Genomic DNA, 15,992 nt, shown 5'->3' with positions numbered 1-15,992 from the left:
TATCGTAAATGTACACTTTAAAAGTATCCGATGAAGCCCAATATAAATCAGTTGTAATAGAGAGTGGAGAGATTAACCCCTGGAATGCACAATAGACTAAGACCAATTTTAACAAAAACACCCCTAGATGAGGCACAAAAAAAAAAGGGGAAGGGGGCGATAGTAAGCAGCCAGCCGCATCTCCCACTGCGGTGCAGCTGCGCCACATAGTATCACCTCCATTGTGCCACGGGAAAAGGTTACGTTATTTCCTGCGGTGCTGCCAGCAATAATGTGAACAACATTATCGCCCGCAGCACTGCCGGGAGATAACTCCACCCAAACCCCACCTACACTCCTCCCCTTCCTCTTAGAATAATACCACCGCGCTGCGGCCAGTATCATGTGCAGTAGGGACTTATCGCGTGCAATAAGGCTGTACCACACACGATACCGGCACATCGTAGAATAAAGAATGCCCTTGATAGTTTTCTATACCTGACTTCTCTCTGGATGATTCAACTAGCTGCTCACAGCTGCCTGATAAATTTGGTTAATACAGAAATCCAGGCGTTTTGTTGGATGGGATCAGGGTGGGGAAGGAGATAGATGTCGAGTCCTCTTCGTATACCAGTAAACTGAATCATTGACAAACACTAACCCTAGGCACACATTCTCATGTGTTCTCTTACAGGACTGTCAACCACTGGAATGACATTTCTTTATGTTACAGAAATGCAATTTCTTATAATTCTGTGATGCTTTGTAGCTTTTTATATTGATTTTCTGTTTCTTTCAATCTGTTCTTTGTTTATAATTGTGATGACATTTATTTCAACTATTGCAGGGTTTTTTTAAACCTTTTATCACACTAGCATAAAGATTATCCAAAGATATTGTGTATTACATTTTGGCATGGCCTGTTTGTTAAAGCAGTGGGTTGGAAATCAGGGTTCAAATCCTGCTATCGCTCCTTTTGACCTTGGCAAGTCACTTCACCCTCCATTGTCTAAGGTACAAACTTATAGGGTCATTTGCTAAGCAGCAATAGTGCAACAGCGCACAATGTTTAACAAATACAATGTGTTAATGCCTAGTACTGCATGATAATAAGCCAGATTGCACGCTATGTGCAAGAGCACGTGGAAATCTCTAATTTTTGCAAATTAGTATGCAAATGTGGACATATCATATAAATAAGGGTTACTTTTGCCTCTGGCATTATAATAATGCGAGTTTTGCATGGATTTATCATGGAAATAACAGTTTTATCTACAGCTTTTCTGTTGTCATTATTATTTTTGGATGAATAAGACACAGAAAAAGTCTGTTAATGCACAATAATATTAACTAATCCTATCCAACTGCTTTTAAAGTGCTCTGCACCTATAAAAACAACTTTCCCAAGGTCATGCATCTTAAATCCACAATGTTAGACCAGTATGCTGTGCTATTGGCTCACTGCATGCTGGATGCAGCTAACCAGCAGCCTCAACCAGAGAGGGAGGCAGAAATGACATAAAGGGATTTCCCAGCACAGAGACCATTATTCCGCTGAACATTTAAGCTGTATAGGGTTATATCAATACATCATCAGCATGATTTATTTTAAAACCTTGCACACAGCGAGTTAAAGGATTGCTGAATTTCCAATTTTTTGGCAGGAGATGCTGGTTACAGTCGCAAGGACCCTCTGTGGCGGGCTCCACTGGCTGGAAAACAACAAAAAATATATTGAAGCCAATGAATTTCCTTCCTTATGTGTTCCATCATAGCATATATAGCTATCCATCCTGCCGCCACACTGGTCTCAACAACTTCCTGCCTTGCAATCAATTCAGCTGCAAGCTGGTCCACCATCACATTAATGCTGGGGAGTGGTGTTCCTGTTGCTGGGACAATGCCATCAACTGGAGCCCCACAGCTGACCCCTGTAACGCCTGTAGAAATGCCGCCTATGCTGGTGCCATATGTTGTGGTACATACAGGATATCTGTCATGGATGTGTCTGGTCTTGACAGCCAGCAGCCGCCATAGTGTCTTACCTGTGATGCTTCAGCTGATCCACTCTCCTGGTCATCATCAATAGACTGCTGACATCCTTGGCAATGCTCTCCCCCTCCCAGATTATCTGCCATACAAGATCTTCCTCTGACTCTTCCATCCACTTTCTTTACCCCTCTCTAACTGTATCCTCCACCTCATGCATGCCACTCTCTTCCTACCCTCTCATGCATGCCCTCCTCCCCGTTCTTCTGACTTCTCCACCCACTTTCTTATTTTCCTCCCTCTAACTATATCCGTCACCTCATGCATACCATTCAATCCAAATGTTAAATTTGATTTAAAATAAATGAAATATGCAGGGAGGCTATGTACCTGTTTTTTTAATGTATGATATTTAATGATTTTAGTACGCTTTTAATATGCTGTTAATATTTTTAATATGTAATATATGGCTTTAATATGTATGATATGTTTTGATTTGAATATACTTTTAATAATTTTAATATGTTTAATATGTTCTGATTTGAAATGCAATTTTAATAAAGTTACATTTTTATTGACTAAAAAGAGGGCCCTCAATTTTGCCAAAATAAAGCATACTAAGTAAAATTGAAGAAAAATGAAGGTGGTGGCCAGGTATGGAGACTCTGGCCACTGTCCAACACCACTTCCTGACCACTGAAGCTATTTTAAAGAATGTTGTCAGCCCAGGTTGGAAAAGTGGGTAATTAGGGCTAAAACCCCCTAAACATCCCTAGAAACTAGCAAATTTTAGCAATGGCACCAGAGGAGACCCTGGAAATACCAACCCAGGCAGTATTTGTAAAAACAAATTATACAATTTTAAATGATTATAATAAATGTCTACCAAGTGCTGAAAAGTGATTTTAAAAAGTGAAAATGACCTGCATAAATTTTATTGGCCCAGTATAATTCATTTAAATTTGGACCAGTATAATGAGAAAAATACTTTTAGATATCAGTAACAAAAACAAAATAAATATTTTAAGACAAATGGTAGTGTCCAACCACCCCTAGAACTAGTGGACTAGCCAAAACATCCCAGAAGAACCAATGACCACTATGGAAACCAGGAAAATTCTGAAACCATATCTGGGGAATATATGGTTATGGCTTCACTAGTGATGGGTGAACAGGTCGGTGCAGCAATATAAAAACAGTGAAAATCACAGATCCATAATAAAATATCAGATTGCCCTGAATTAAAATAAAATAATAGTAAAATTCTAAAAATCCTATTTAGGTGACCCAAGTTCTTGGACAGGCTAAGCAATGCAAGTTAAGGAAACATCTGGCCTAGATATAAGAAAATAGAGCCTGATGACATCATGGCGCATAGATCTAGGAAAGCAAGAAAAGAGTACAGTTTAGAATCTCAACAGTAGAGCACTGTCAAGGTGCTCAGTCTAGAAGGCCTAAAAAGTGATAGAACATTAAAGAAAAAGGGAAAGAATAGTGAATACACATAAATAATAAATAAATAAACAAATCCCTTTTGTCTATTCATTGTGTTACAATTATGAATGTCACTTTGCAAACCATTGTGATCTATAAATGAAAAGAAGATATATGAAATGTGTAAAGAAAGAGTGAATGAGCTGTGTGAAGGTGTGAATGTGTGATAAGATACACTTTATCTTGTAAAGGTAAAGTCAGGTTATGCTAATACAAATGCTGCAAAGCTGAGACTTTTGGGTAGCTTAATTAAGATAGTAGGAAGGTTGAGAGTGTATGCCAGAGAGGAATAAAAAAAACAAAGTAAAAAACTTAATAATGTGTTAACAGTGAAGGATGCTTGAGGGAACATGCATATAATAGGCTGCAGATGATTGGTTGGTGTAAGGAGACAGACTCTCATTTTGATTTGAGATAGGAAGGAGAGAGAGAGAGAGAAAGAGAGAGTGTCTATCTACAAGGCCCTCATAGAAGTTAGGTATTTATATCTCTAAAGGAGGGCCACCTGATAGGTTGAGGTGAGGTGCTAGTGGTGGTTTAGGGTTTAGGGGCCAGTTTCGCATGTAGAGTGAGAAGCTGAACAGCACATTACACCTTGGTGAAGATTTGACGTCATTTGGAGTGAGGAAAGTTTCACAAAGATGACATTTCTACTATGTTCTCTCACCCTAGCTTAATGGACTCTATAAAAGGGTAACATAACGTATTTTGATGAATGATCCTATAAGACAGACACAAGAACAGTCAAAGAAAAGAAAATAGAGGAGATATATACTTACCTAGAGCGCTCCATATTTGGTTAATCTGGAAACCTAGAAAGACACAAAATAAACATAAAGAATCAATTCTTAGAAATACACAACAGAGACAATTCTTACTGTATGAAATAATATTTTTTAATTAGCTGATAATTATCTGACTGAAAGCTTGAATAGAAGCTAGGAACTTGATTATATTCCATCATAGGTATTACTAGTGATGGTAGCTATAAAGCAAAGAAGAGAAAAATACATAGTTTTTATATATATACATATATGTTATATTAGATAAAACAAGGAATATATTGTTACTGAAAATATAGCATAAGAGATCTGTCTTATGTGAAAGAATATATTTTAGTATTAAACTTTAGTTAGTTAAATGGAATCCTGAGGGACTCTTTGGATGGGATTGTTCCCATTAATCCTGTTAAAAGTTCCCCAAAAGGAGGATATTTCTGCATCAACCCCTTTTGAGAACACCCAGTGACACCAAACTTAGAACATCTTATAGAATAATAATAACTTGGCCACTGAAAGTGGGAAGGTAGTCATGTCTCATGAGGGGGAGGGGGTTAGATGTTTATTTAAGAGAGTCTACAATCTAGAGGTTTTTAAAATCCAGCTCGAATTTAACTGCAATTGAGTTTTTTTGTGTAAAATCTCAGCATGGCAATTTATTCAGTTATGAATTATTACCCCTGCTTTAACAGAGCTACAATCAAGTTTCTGCTTAAAGGTTTGTGCATGGCATTTTGCTCTGTGTATGTATTTTATTTATTTTAGTCATACGGATGTTCTATTATGAGTATTTTTACCTAAATCTCCTTGCAATGGGTTTTCTGTGAAGGTCAAACAAACAAAAATATGTTGATAAGTTTTCAATAGACTGAACTTAAGTTCATGGCTGGCCTCAGGGGTGCAATTAAACAATGCATAATAAGGTCCTGTTCCCAATACTAGTTTACCTTACTTTAACAGCCTGGGTACTACAGTACCCATCAAAGAGTACCCAGAGCATCAAGTCTGACATAGGCACGCTTGCTTACTCCATTTCTTGCACTCTTGTGAGGGTGTGGAGTTGGGGGAAGGGGGAAGGGGGAAGGGGGAAGGGGAGAGGGGAGAGGGGAGAAGCACCTCCATATCATGCGCTCTATCCTTGGCCTTAGCAGTCACGCAGAGTCCTTGTGAGCGGGCTGGTCGCGGAGGGGCACATACGTCCACAGGGAAAGAAGCAGGCAGAGAGCCCTGTTCAACTTCCACTTTAAATCCAGCCCAATATATATATATATATTTAAGGAGGGCTACTCCAGCTTGCCTTTATCATCCACCGTGCTTAGCCCTTGTTCCCTTTCCATCTCCCGCAGATGATAAAGGTGGGAGCTTTGCTGTGTGCCATACCCTGCAGTCAGGCACTGGTGGAAGTTACGGGGAGGTTGGAGAGAGGACATTTTGGGGGACCACTAAATCAGAGTACGACAAGGAAGTCGGGCAGTGGAATAAATTTATTTATTTATTTATTTATTTATTTATTTAAGATTTTTTTTTTCTATACCGATATTAGTCGAAACATCATGTCGGTTTACAGCGGAACTATAGAAAAGGAAAATTTCAATAAACAGGGGAAAGGGAGGGGGATACAAAGAAGAGAAAGGGATAGCATAGAAAGAGAAAGAACAACGCAAAGGGCAACTTGGAAAAAAAATGCAATGCAGTTATAAGATAACTATGTACATGGATAGGGTAACAGCCGGAGAGGTGGGGGGGGGGGGGCGAGTAGGCAGGGGGGCTATTAAAGGTTTTGGGGTTAGGCTTGTTTGAAGAGCCAAGTCTTTAGTTGGGATCTGAATTTCAAGGTGCATGACTCTAGCCTAAGGTTGGTCGGGAGTGAGTTCCAGTGCGTAGGCCCGGCAATGGAGAGGGCCCGATCCCTTGTAGAGGAGAAATGTGCCTTTTTTTTAAGGGAGGGCACATGGAGGGTCCCTTTGTTGGAGGTTCTGGTGGGCTGATTAGAGCATGTGAGGCGGAGCGGCTCGTCAAGCCAGTTAGAGTTGTGTGTGAATATGGCTTTGTGGATAGTAGTGAGGGTTTTAAAGAGGATACGGGAAGGTACAGGGAGTCAGTGAAGGTCTTTGAGGATGGGGGTGATGTGATCGTATTTACGTGCATTGGAGATGGTTCTGGCTACTGCATTCTGCAGCATTTGGAGAGGTTTTATGGAGGAGTAGGGTAGGCCAAGGAAGAGGGAATTGCAGTAATCCAATTTGGAAGAGAGAGTGGCCTGGATGACAGTACGGAAATCATTGGGGTGCAGTAAGGGTTTTAGTTTTTTCATAACATTGAGTTTGTAGTAGGGGTGTGCATTCGTTTTTGCCGTATTGGCGATCCACAACGTATACTGCACTATTCGTAGTATTCGTGGGGAAGCGAAACGTATAGCAATTCCCCACGAATACACAAATATTCGCCAAATTATACGGCCACCTAAATAAAAATTTAAACAACCCCCCCACCCTCCTGAACCCACCCAAGACTTACCAAAACTCCCTGGTGGTCCAGCGGGGGGTCCGGGAGCCATCCCATGCACTCACACCCTTGGTGCCGGTTTCATCACGGGCTGATAGTCTTTGTCACAGGGGCTACCGGTGCCATTGGTCAGCCCCTGTCACATGGCCATCGGTGCCATCTTGTGCTCCTACCATGTGACAAGGGCTGACCAATGGCACCGGTAGCCCCTGTGATATAGTATGGGCAAAGGCTATCGGCGCCATTTTGAGTACTGGCATCGGACGGCCGGCGTGCAGGAGGTCGCTCCGGGACCCCCGTTGGACTCCCAGGGACTTTTGGCCAGCTTGGGGGGGGCCTCCTGACCCCCACAAGACTTGCCAAAAGTACAGCGGGGGTCCGGAGCGACTTCCTGCATGCCGGCAGTCCGATGCCAATACTCAAAATGGTGCCATTCGCCTTTGCCCTCACTATGTCACAGGGGCCGACCGTCGGTACCTGTGACATAGCGAGGGCAAAGGCGATCTGCTGCCAATATTCAAAATGGCGCCGATCGCCTTTGCCCTCACTATGTCACAGGGGCCGACCGTCGGTACCTGTGACATAGCGAGGGCAAAGGCGATCGGCGCCATTTTGAGTATTGGCATCGGACTGCGGCGTGCAGGAGGTCGCTCCCGGACCCCCGCTGGACTTTTGGCAAGTCTTGTGGGGGTCAGGAGGTCCCCCCAAGCTGGCCAAAAGTCCTTGGGGGTCCCGGAGCGACCTCCTGCACTCCGGCCGTCCGATGCCAGTACTCAAAATGGCACCAATAGCCTTTGTCCATACTAAGTCACAGGGGCTACCGGTGCCATTGGTCAGCCCCTGTCACATGGTAGGAGCACAAGATGGCGCTGGTGTCCATGTGACAGGGGCTGACCAATGGCACCAGTAGCCCCTGTGACACAGGCTATCGGCGGCATGATGAAACCGGCACCGAGGGTGTGAGAGTGCAGGGGATGGCTTCCGGACTCCCCGCTGGACCACCAGGGAGTTTTGGTAAGTCTTGGGGGGGTCAGGAGGATGGGGGGTTGTAGTTAATTTTAATTTTAGTCGGGACACGAATAGAATTCGCCATATTAACGCATCGGGGTGCCATATGGCCGAATGCAAAGCATTTTCTCCCCGACGAATCCAAATCACGAATGCAACGTATGGCGTCCCTCTGCACATCCCTAGTTTGTAGAATCCCTCCTTGAGGCTGAGATGTAAGTGCCTCCAGATTTTTTATGGAGAGGGGGGTGTCTTATTCCTTTTTTTTCTCTCAGAAGTAACAGTTAGAGGAGAAGACACTTCCTGTCACTCCTCATGTCTTTGATCATATTTACGGATTTCAGTGAATGTATGCAGTATTGTAGAAGTGGAGTGGATATTTCTTGCTTCATGAGCACTTTTTTTTTTTCCCCCAGCAGAAGCACTTTCAGATTAGCCAGGGAGGCTTGAAATTCTCAATTTCTGTATTCCGGTCTGCACTATAATGGCAGTGTGCTAGTAAGCTCAGATGCATTTCCAGCGTGCTATTACGAAGTAATAAAGATTGATCTCCATCTGATGGATCACTGAAAACTTAAGCTGTACCAAAAAAAAAAAAAAGGGGGAAATCAAATGATGCAAGGTTGTAAATTGATTCTTTTTTACGATTAGAGATTAGTTGAGCTGAAAATATTACTGGTAGCTGAATGATCTGAACATATTGTGAACTTCAGTCAGCCAGTTTTATAGATGAGTTTGTGATCTGTTTGACTATATATCTCCGGCAACATGTATGTATGTACGAGAAACAAATAACAACCAATGACCATGTGTTGCTTTGGTGGAGGGATTAAATTGGACTTGGCTAGAAGAGACGTATTTGATTGCTATTAGAATGTTAGAGAAAGCTTCCTGTTGAGAAAGGAAATGTATGTAAATAGCCATTTAGGGGTATTTGGGTCATCTCATTGTTTGTTTCTAACCTGCATGCAGTCCTAGTTGCCGTATTGGTTCTGCAGAAAACTGGAGTCTTACTAGAGTGTGATGCCTTTTAAAGGACCTGCCAAAGGGAAAAAAAATACATTCAGGCTGTTTTTGCAGCCATGGAGGTAAAGAACCCCACATGGATTACTACAGCTCACTCTCTCACACCGGTGGCATAGGCGAGACACATACCCAGTTTTCTGCAGCTGTGTACTAATTGTGACCCTCAGGACTGCGGTTTGCAAGATTCACAGAAAGGTGTTGGGAATTATTCAGTGGTAGGCAATAGAAACAAATCAGCCTGAACTTCTCATATCACTGCAAGTGCAAATCAAAATGTTGTCACAAGATCATTACACCTCGCTCATTGTCTCTCTTTTTCTTCACTGCTCTTTTATGGGACCAACAATCCAAACTGTTTTTTTGATCCCCTGCTATCCTTTCTCCTGCTATAATAGACAAACAGCTAGCAGGCATGTATATTTATTACCAAAACAGTGCTCCCCTCCCATAACTTCTGAATCTATCAGATTTCCAACACCCTATTTGTCAAATCTCCATGCCCAGCTCCTTTGCTAGATGTGCAGCCACACATTTAAAGTAGGAGGTCCAATATTTCTTAGGGTCCTCGCCTGTAATATCCAGGCAGTTTGCCATCACCCTTTGGACCTGGAAGTTCACCAGCACTGTTCCATCACTGTGCCTCAAGAATGGTTCCTCTCCAGGTCGCCTTAATTGCATGTATGCCTTAACCAAACATGAAACACTACTCTGTGACTGGCCCAGTGATGACTGGCCCAGTGATGACTGTGTTGCCTGTCATGTCTAAGTGTATAATGATGATATCTAGCTTGGGATGCACCCTTGCCACCTGCCAAAAACTATGAGAATCAGTTGGTACCACTTCATACCTCTCTGCCTCATTCACCTTCTGCTTTCTCCTAAGGTAGCATAATAACATAGTAATTGACAGCAGGTTAATGCCAAAATAAAGTCCATCCATTCCATCCAGCAAAGTGTATATGCTTCAAATTGCTGCTTCATGCAGGTTACAACCCTAAAAAGAAAGCAGAGGGGTAACAGCCATGCCATGCAGGTGGTTCTCATGCCTTCTGGTTTGGGTTGTAACTGCCAGCCTGTGTAAGTTACCCCCCATGCCAAAATATTACACCAAAATTCCCAGCTGCTATCTCTGTTCTTCATTCCTTTCTCCAGCCACTCCGGAGATATACCGCATGCTGCACCTCCAGCTTTTGTTGCTGCTCTTTTCCTGGTCCGTAATACAAAGGAGTGACTGACCATCCATACCCTTTTTTAATCACACACCATTTTTGGTGATGTTTTCATGTTGTCCTTTTTTCCTGTCATTTTTTGAATGAGCCCTGCCCCTGTGGTCTTTACTGAATGTGTAACTCCACTGCTCTGTTCCAGTCTCTACTTTAATGGGGCATTAATATTTTATCCTGTGCACTAAATAACATCATGTTGTCCCTCTGTTCTCTTATGCATCATTTGAAAGACAATTAAACTTGGGTTTTTAAACAAGTCTTTATCTAATTTACCTTATGAACTGAATATGGTGTCCATCCAGTTTTTGTTAATGTTTTTGACCATGTTTATCTATTTATTTATTTATTTATTTATCTATCTATTTAATTATAAGTTTTTATATACCGTGTTGCCATTATTTGACATCTTTTTAGGCATGCACTTTTTTTTTTTTACATTTTGCTGTTTATCATTGTATTTATGTTATATTCAAGATATGTATCTTAAGGTATTGTAAATATGTATTTTATTGAAAACTACTTAGAATTTATTTTGAATGGTTGTATAATAGTGTATTAGACTAAACTTGAAGTGTCTAAATCGTACCTCAGTATCATTGTCCACCACTAGCAAATCCCCTTCTGCTAGCACTAGGCCATGGGTTTTTCTGGTTTTTAACATTGCTTCATTAACCTTAAATACCCCAAAGAACTAGTTGACTGATACCATGGTCTGAATAAATGTATTCGATATATTTTCCCCATCTCAAGGCCCTCCGCAGGCCAATCCATCATAATCTGTATAAATAATTGATGATAAGATCGGTGGTTCTACTGATGCCATGCCGTTGCCACCTATGTCTCTTCCACTGACCCTGTTGCTTCTGTTTTCAAAGCAGAAATGTGACAGTATATCAGTGCTCGCTGTTTAAAGACAGCAGGCTGTAGTAACCTGTAACACCACCTTCCTGTTTCATAATCTGACCCTTTTGTCATTGACCTCTCCCCCCATGACAGTGATGCTGCCCAGAGTTTGAAGAACGGGCATAGCCCCCAAAGCACTTTTGCTTTCTAATATTTCCAAGGCAAGTATGGCAAAGGTATTGAAAATTCTCCCAGATTTTGTGCAAGTGACAACATAGCCCAGTGGCTAAAATAGTCATCAGAATAGATTGTCCCACCCACCCTTGTATGGGTGTTTATGATATCCTATGCACAGACAATTCTAAATCATGTCTATCCCATTTCTTATATCAGCTGTAGCATTATGCTGGAATGTGGGGCAGGGAATGTATGTACTTTAGTTAATCTCACATATAGGATGCACCTTACTCTTGTGCACTGCGGCAAAAGGCTCTCAGCTTGAGCTCTGTTATGCTTGTGATTATCTGTGTCTGACTTTAAAAAAGATTGCTTTATTCCCTATCCCCCTACTGTAGTTAACCTGCAGTCCCATCTCAGAAAAGAACTCATTAAACTCTAGTTCCTTATGGTAGCTAAGTTGGAATACAGACATTATACACATAGACACATGGGGGTAGATTTTTAAAAAGTGCACCTTTGCGTACTTTTGTTGGCGCACCAGGCGCAAACAAAAGTACGCTGGATTTTAGTAGATACGCGCGTAGCCGCGCGTATCTGCGCGTATCTGCTAAAATCCTGGATCGGCGCGCGGAAGGCTGCCGATTTTGGGCAGCCGGCGCGCGCCAAGCCGCGCAGCCTGTCTCCGTTCCCTCCGAGGCCGCTCCGAAATCGGAGCGGCCTCAAAGAGAACTCCCTTTCGCCCTCCCCTCACCTTCCCCTCCCTTCCTCTACCTAACCCACCCCCCCGGCCCTATCTAAACCCCCCCCTACCTTTATCCCTGGATTTACGCCTCCCGGAGGTAGACATAAATCCACGCACGCCAGCGGGCTGCTGGCATGCGGAGACGCGATCCAGGGGCGGTTCCGGAGGGCGCGGCCACACCCCCGGACCGCCCCGGCCCGAAACCACGCCCCTGGGCCCACCCCCAAAACACCGCGCCGATCGGCCCCGTCCCCCGACATGCCCCCCTCAAAAAACCCAGGGACTTACGCGAGTCCCGGGGCTCTGCACGCGCCGGCTGGCCTATGGAAAATAGGCGCGCCGGCGTGCAAGGCCCTGCTCGCGTAAATCCAGGCGGATTTACGTGAGCAGGGCTTTTAAAATCCGCCCCATGATGTGTCCATATTCCTCTGTGTATCTATAATTGTACATTTATTTTAAACCAATAGATAAGGTGATATATTGTATAGAGCAGTGATTCCCAACCGGTGTGTTGCAACACACCAGTGGGTCACCAAGCAACGGCAGGTGTGTCGCGTGCTACCGGTCTCCCACTATTCTTCCCTCCTCTTCCTTCACCAAGCGAGAGACGGACAATCTTCCACTGCTGCCGATGCCGCCCAGGCTATCAGCACGTTCAAGCCCGGATGGGAACGGCAGCAGTGTTAGTGGAGGCTGGCAACTGTGGCTGGGCCTTTTCTTCTTCCTGAACCTGCCCCCCAATGGCCCGGAACAGGAAGTGATGCGCAGTAGGGTGCGTGGGAAGAATAAAGAGCCATGCCGCATGGAAAAGTAGCGTGGGCCTGGAGCAAAATCAAAAGCAGCTGGCAATCGGCAAAGGAGACAGCAGCATGAGCCTCCAGTGGCCGATGGGATTCTTCTCGCTTGGCGTGCAGGGACTAGAGGAGGAGGCTCCTGCCATTTGTGCTCAAGGGATCCAGGAAGTGAATGAGAGTGTGAGAGAGACAGCCTGCCTATCTGTAAGTGAGAGAATGTATGTGTGATTGAGAGTGTGCATGTGTAACTGTGACTGAGAGCCTGTGTGTAAGTGAGAGCATTTGACTGAGATCATCTATGTAAGTGTGTGAGAGAGAAACTGGTCAGAGAGGTGATGTGTGTGTATATAGGAGAGACAATGGAAGTGACTGGTCAGGGAGATGACTGCAGTGTGTGTGAAAGAGAAAGTGATTATGGGAATGAGAAGCCAGTGCATGTGGAGAGAGTGGGCATGGGAGTGAGAAACCTGAGTGTGTGTGAGACACAGCATGGGCGTGAGAAGCCTGTATATCTGAAAGAGAACATGGGAGTGGGAAGCCTGTGTGTGTGCATGAGAGAGAGAGAGAGAGAGACTGTTCGGGAAGGTGACTGCTGTGTGTGTAAGAGAAAGACTGGTCAGGAGATGATTGGTGTGTGAAAGACAGAAACTGGTATGTGAGTGTAACTGGTATGTGTGTGTGAGAGAGAAAGAAAGTGATTATGGGAATAAGAAGCCTGTGCATGTGGTGAGAGCTAGCATAGGAGTGAGAAACCTGGGTGTATGTGAGACACAGCATGGGAGTGAGAAGCCTGTATATGTAAGATAGAACATGGAAGTGGGAAGCCTGTGTATGTGTGTGTGCATGAGAGAGAGAGACTGTTCGGGAAGGTGACTGGTGTGTGTGTGTAAGAGAAAGACTGGTCGAGAAATGATTGGTGTGTGAAAAACAGAAACTGCTCACGGGGGTGTGACTGGTATGTGTGTGCGTGAGAAACAGAGAGACTGGTCGTGGGCCCTAAGGAAGAGGACCATGAGTACAGAGCTTCAGCCACTACTGCTTCTGGTGTGTGCTACTGGCCTGCATGGAAGAGGAGTAGGAGAGCTGCTGGAGGGGTTAGTAAAGGTGGCTTTTTTTTTTTTCTTGATGGACTGCAATTATTACTGAATATTATGTGAATGTGTCTGCTGTTTTGAAATATTTTATTGGTGTTTGGAGAATTTTTTTTTTTTTAATTATTTGTTTATTGAATATTTTCACTTCAATATACACAAACAAAATCACGGAACCAAAGAAACAATATTAGACTTCACAATATAATTATAAGAAAAACACACCAAGTTCCGTAATAAATTCAGTCATAACAAGAAATAATAACAGGTAAATCAAGAATATGGAGAGACTTAGAAACCTCCTAAGAGCAGTATCTTTTAAAGAAAACATAATATTCAATTTTTTTTTTGTCCTATCTCCCTCCCATCACTTAATACCAGTCTTAATAGAGGCTTCTAGGCTAGGGAGTCCAAATAGGATTTCAACTGAGCCGGTTGATTAAAGATATATTTCCTCTCTTGATATGAGGCAACGCAGCGACAGGGAAATCTCAATATAAATTTAACCCCTTTTTGTTGGGACAACCCTTTCAATGTTAAAAATTCCTTTCTCCTAATCTGTGTCTCCCTTGAAATATCGGGGAAAATTCTTATATTTTGCCCATAGAACTTACTATTCTGTTTTCTAAAATAAAATCTCATTAAAGATTATTTTTCAGATAGGAAGGAAAGTTGTACAATAAGGGTAGCTCTTAAGTTTATATTCATTTCAAAGGATTTCTCCAATAAGTCTGACAAATTTAAATTTTCCTGAGCTTCATTTTCCTGATTCAATTTATCAGTTCTCTGATTCTGTGATATGTAATAGATCTTATCAATTACTGGTAAAGTTTCATTACTATAACCCAATATATTTATTAGATAACTTTTAAACAAGTCATGTGCCGAAATTAGATGTGTTCTAGGAAAATTGAGTATCCTTAAATGATTTTGTCTTATCTGATTTTCTATCATTTCCAACTTATTGCTATAGATTTTCTCAGATGTAATTAAGTTGAATTGAACCTTGTCCAATTCCTTCACTTTTTCCTGAACCTTATCGATTTTATTCTGAAACATCATGTTTTTATTTAATACTTCTTTCATAGTATTAGCAATATTATTAATAGATTTCTGTAATGTCACTAACATTGTCCCAATTTCTTCAAGTGAAAATCCTCTTGGGGTAATTACCGTAACTTCAGTTATTCCTCCCATTTGGATATCCCCAATTCCTTCCTCTATTAGTGCCGATCCAGCAATAGTTTGATGAGTTGGAGTCCCATTCCTTTCCTTAAAGTCCATTTCTGGAACATTCAAAGAGGTGTTTGTACTCCCCTCAGTATCTTGCACAATGGCAGTTGTAAAGTCTAATTTTATTTTGGGGTCTTCTAAATAGAAGATCCCGTCTTTATTGCCAGATGGTGGGTCGGGTGTTTCTGGGGCTCCAGGGGTTAATGATATATCCTGGGTCAGAAGGACCGCTCCCTGCTCTTGGTCGGTTCCTTCAGCGACACCTCCTGGAGTTTCTATGGGAGTTTTTGTGAAGCAATCCTTAATTTTAGGTTGATTATCTGACACTGATGTTGAAGACAAATCCCGTAGCCTAGCCTTCCTCTTTGTGTGTGGCATAACACAAGAGGAACGCTTAACCACAGGCAAGATACAATCCTAAATTGAGGAAAAAAGTCTTAGACTTACGTCTGGAAGAAGCTGTTATTTGGAGTCTTCACCACAGACAAATTTCTTAGTTTCATCTCTCACATATACTTGTGGCTGCAGTGTCGTCAAAAATCAATCAGAGCTCCTAGCAAGGCCAAGCACGCCGAGCTAAGCCGAGCAAAGCCACGCGCGCCCCTTAGGCGCGCGCGGCTTTGGCGACGCGCCGGCGGCTGCGGTGCGCCGGTACTATGCCGTTCTTATGGGCGTTAGCCCGGCTCCACCCCCGACGTTCTGACCTCACGAACAGCTGTGTTTGAGGAAATTCTGCTCCGGTCTCCTCCGGTTAAAGGAAATGTAGTTACTGCAGCTCAGAGCTCCAAAAGCGCCGATCTTATGGGCTTAAACAAGTCAGGAAAAGTTGCAGGTAATTTACCTCCGGTCTCCTCCGGTAAAATGAGGAAATGGCACTGCAGCAACTTCGGGGCTCTGAAACGCCGGTCTTATGGGCGTGAGCCCGGCTCCACCCCCGACGTTCTGACCTCACGAACAGCTGTGTTTGAGGAAATTCTGCTCCGGTCTCCTCCGGTTAAAGGAAATGTAGTTACTGCAGCTCAGAGCTCCAAAAGCGCCGATCTTATGGGCTTAAACAAGTCAGGAAAAGTTGCAGGTAATTTACCTCCGGTCTCCTCCGGTAA

The 15,992-nt window shown here is 43.1% G+C and overlaps 1 long non-coding RNA gene across 1 annotated transcript in view; it reads right to left on the bottom strand.

The window, feature by feature from the left end:
• Nucleotides 1–531: 531 nt before the first annotated feature.
• LOC115073443 overlaps nucleotides 532–15,992 on the bottom strand; it is a 31,434-nt gene continuing 15,973 nt past the window's right edge. The window contains exons 2-3 of the long non-coding RNA XR_003852022.1: nucleotides 4,242–4,274; nucleotides 532–1,691 (exon numbers count right to left, since the gene is read on the bottom strand). This is a non-coding gene — a long non-coding RNA (uncharacterized LOC115073443). The remainder of the gene's footprint in view (nucleotides 1,692–4,241; nucleotides 4,275–15,992) is intronic.

This window comes from Rhinatrema bivittatum, chromosome 1, assembly GCF_901001135.1.
Source record: "Rhinatrema bivittatum chromosome 1, aRhiBiv1.1, whole genome shotgun sequence".
NCBI classification, from domain to species: Eukaryota; Metazoa; Chordata; class Amphibia; order Gymnophiona; family Rhinatrematidae; genus Rhinatrema; species Rhinatrema bivittatum.
Note: the sequence above shows the minus strand (reverse complement) of the source record. Positions and strands in the feature narration are given on the sequence as shown.